Raw genomic sequence first — 4,076 nt, 5'->3', positions numbered from 1 at the left:
GGAACGGGTTCGATCACATTCACTTAGATGAAAAAGTCAACTTGAAAAATTATCAATAAGTGAATGTTGTAGAGGACGTGAAAAACTCATATATATATATATATATATACACGTAACAGAATATTATTCTATTACCATTTTTGAACTGATGAATTCGAGCGGTTGTACTCATGATGTCATTTTGTCGAACTGACGTTTTTTATTAAAAGTGCAAATAAAAGGGCTCTCCCCATTCCGCCGGCCACTCCAGCCGTCGACGGAGCTGCTTGTGCTGATCCCTCCACTCGTCGGCTTCTTCCCGGCAACCCAGGGCCCACCCTAGGCGCGGTGATGGGCGCCAGGGCGCGGGTGAAGGCGGCGGCGCTCGCAAGGGCGGACGCCGGCGGCGACATCGTCCATCAGGACGTCAACGCGCCCAAATCCTCGGCTACTCGAATGACTTCATGCTCGTACGCCCCCTCCCCTCCCCCTCCTCCTCCTCCTTCTCCTCCTCCTCCCCTCCTTTCCTGAGCGAGTGGAGCGGCCGGCCCGGTTCCTGCTTTCGACCCCATGGCTGGGTGGCCGGCGGAGATCTGTTCTCGCTGGGCGCGCGACCCCGGAGCCTCCCGATTCTGAACTCGTGGCTGGGTGTCCGGTGGAGCTCCGTTCTGGCCGGGCACGCGACCTCGGAGCCTCCCAATTTCGAGCCTGTGTCCGGGTGGCCGGTGGAGCTCCGTTCTGGCCGTTCCTCACCCCAACGCTGCAGTCCACCCGACGCCACCGACCGTTCATCAGCTTAAAAGCCCAAATTTGACACCCGACCCCTGTAGGTATTCTCCGTCTCTCCAGCCGCCAGACACGAAGAAGAAGTCCGCGACTCTGGCGGTGGTTGCCCACGGCCAATGAGAAGGAAGTCGCGGCAGTTCCAGGGACAAGAAGATGACAGCAGCCCCCCGACGGCCTCCTGCAATCACAGCGAGGTTCATGCCGTCGTCTGTTGCAGTTCTCTATTTTGTGTTTTTTCTGAAGATAAATGGAAGTGCAAATGCAGCCCGCCAGTGATTTGCTCTTGAGGTTCATTTTACTTATGTTTGCAGGAAAAAAGGGTGGTGTGGTTCGGTTGGATGCCCCGTTACTAAAAAATCTTGTTGAAAACTGCAGTTTTCTGTAAAGATATATGTTTGAGTGTACGCCCGTTTGCTCTCACCTCTGCTATTCATAGTTCTGTGATATTCTCTGAGTACTTGTCAATGTATGTCTAGGTGCAAGTGGGCTGATGTGCTACCCATTTCCTTTAACAATGATATTTCACTAGAAGTTCATTCACTTTACGCAAATATCACTTAACTAGATGGGTTGGTGCGTCGCTCAACAGCCCATACTTGCATCTGTAATTAGATATAAAATATACTGAAGAGAAGTACATATATAGCCATGATTGTGTGATAAATTGTTTGTCAGGATATAGCTGAACTTGATTAATCCTATGTTGTAGACAGAGTGTCCGAATTTACCAAGGTGTTAGCTTTCTTATTCAGGAAGAGGTTGTCAAGAAGACAAAATCAGTTGGGAAGCTCAAACAAGAAGTTGAGAATTGCCTATAATAGAGTGAAAGATTTAACAACGAGAAGGCTGAGTTTGAGCAAGCTTCCTTCACAAAAGGTACAGTTCCTTGTCTCGACCTCTTTCTTGTGTGCCTGTCGCTAGCTAGCGATGTTTTGGTTATGCAATTTTTGTGTGAAGTTCACCCTCGACATGGACAGCATGTCATGGACCCTCTTTTCCTAGCCTCCACTCTGTCGAGGCACATATGAGGGTTACCATGATTCTGGTAGTGCTTGTTCTACCATCAGGTGGAGGGCTATGAGGATGTTGTGGCAATAAGACTGTGATGCCATATAGGTTCAATCAGTACATGAAGCAGATGCCGCGTACTATATTGCTTACCTGTGCAGGGCTAAGAGGAAGTTGATGCATGGCAGGGGACGGAGGTGCAGCGAGATCCTGGAGAGGCTGCGCCGATGCATCTTCTAAAGGGTGACTCGAAACCAGCAGAGGGACATGGATCATGCGAAAACACTGATTCAGTGAAAATCTGGAAACTCAACTTGTGGGCCATCAGATCAATAAGGAGTGCACAGATGAGAGGGTGGGCTTGCTAATCACCTGGTTGTACTTTTACACGGGCTGACTGTATTCATGGCAAATTTGTTGGCAACAAGGATGGTGATTCATGGAAAGTAAAATGGTTATTTTCTCTGATCTAAACATGTGATAAAAAACATGGCAATTTCTGAAACTTTTATTTGTACTAATCGTTTGTTTGTAGTTGAACGGTTTATCATACTGTGTTCGAACTTATATATATATTTTATTCATGGAAAGTAAAATGGTTATTTTCTCTGATCTAATTCAAATTGATCATTTCTTTTATTTTGAACTGATCATTTTTTTATTTCGAATGCTCATTGTTTTTACTTCAAACCCATTTTTTAATTTGAACCGGTCAATTCTTTTATTTCACATTGATCGTTGTTTTAAATTCGTACTGATCGATGTTTTCATTTTTAATACAAACCATTTTTTTCCCTTTCTTGCACAAACATCGAACCGTCATGCACACTCTTTATGTAAGCTCAATAATTTTTAGAGATATGAATGAACATTCCCTATTTGTCAACTTAGAACTTCTGTAAAAATAAACTCTGAACTTGTCATATCCTCGAGTTTGAACTGATGTAAATACTTTTTGCCAAATTGCTCCAGGTTTTTGTATGGTACGCACACCACCTTGATGAGCCAACATACAAGTTTATATCACTTGAACAATGATCACTTGAACTAATTGGAGAATAATATGCGAGCTTATAACATTTGATCACTTGAACTTATAGCAATAGAAATAAGAAATGTGTACGGCCTCCGACCTGTGGAAATTATAAGAAATTTGTAAATACTAGTACTGCAACCAACATTTATAAATACTAGTGAGGATATTTTGAACGGCCTCCTATCAAGACATGGACTTATAGAACTGAACCTTTTTTGGGATTACAATTTTAGATTTGATTTCTCGTCCAAACTGACAACACCATCAGGTCTGAATTTGCATGGTTTCACTAGTTGAACTGATGGAGGTTTTCTTTTTGTTTTGTTCAAACTCAAACATTTTTTGCAATGAAGGTATGTACTTCCTTTTGTTTGCAACTTGAATTTTTTTCATGATTTTTGTAATAAATATTTGTACTTCTTTTTGTTTTGTTCAATGAAGAAAACAATGATCATTTGAACTAATTGGACAATAACATGTGAGCTTACAGTAATTTATCACTCGAACTTGTAGCAATAGATATAAGAAATTTGTACGACCTCCGCACCATTGCATTGGTGTACTCCGGCGCGAGGAACAAATCCTGCCATATTTGATACATACACACGCATCCTAGTTGACATTTGTTCTGTGGAATGTCGATGCCATTTATTGATTCCAAAAAAGATAGCAAGATGGCACATGGATTCAAGATGTACTTAAATCGAAACAATCCATATTTTCTGGAGAAATTGCAGAGCAGCACAACAAAGGTTACATGTTTTCTGTAGTTGAGAGAAACATGTTCAGATTATCAACAGTACACCCACCACACCAAGTTCTTAACTGAACATATGCATTTGTTTCAGAGATGGTGTTACATCCTATGATATAAATGAAAATTACAGCAAAACAAAAAACCTGCAGGAGAAGCATTTTTCCAAACCATAAGATAATTGAACCATTGGATCTTGAGCTTATGTACTGCATGCACTTCTTTGTTTGTACGGGATGCACCTCTCTTTTTTGTGGTTCATATACTGAAGATCCTTCAGTTCAGTTATCAACACACCATAGCAGGTATGCTTGCCACCTATCTTTGGATGCACTCCCTTGTCATTTCTATTGCTAATTAGAGCACTTCAGGAGCACCGACTCATGTGCGAATGTGTAGCTGGCTTCAGACTAGACACTACTCTTGCAATACCTGTGCAATTGAGCAACAAGTTCAGAACAGGAGAAGCAACCAGGAATCATTCGCACGAAGAGTACTGAATAAAAATAGGAA

The 4,076-nt window shown here is 42.5% G+C and overlaps 1 long non-coding RNA gene across 1 annotated transcript; it reads left to right on the top strand.

The window, feature by feature from the left end:
* Positions 1-203: 203 nt before the first annotated feature.
* On the top strand, positions 204-2,247 carry LOC123159013 (uncharacterized). The gene is made up of 2 exons (XR_006479436.1): positions 204-449; positions 1,479-2,247. It is a non-coding gene; the product is annotated as an uncharacterized lncRNA (long non-coding RNA).
* The last annotated feature ends 1,829 nt before the right edge of the window (positions 2,248-4,076 follow it).

This window comes from Triticum aestivum, chromosome 7B (assembly GCF_018294505.1).
Source record: "Triticum aestivum cultivar Chinese Spring chromosome 7B, IWGSC CS RefSeq v2.1, whole genome shotgun sequence".
NCBI classification, from domain to species: Eukaryota; Viridiplantae; Streptophyta; class Magnoliopsida; order Poales; family Poaceae; genus Triticum; species Triticum aestivum.
Note: the sequence above shows the minus strand (reverse complement) of the source record. Positions and strands in the feature narration are given on the sequence as shown.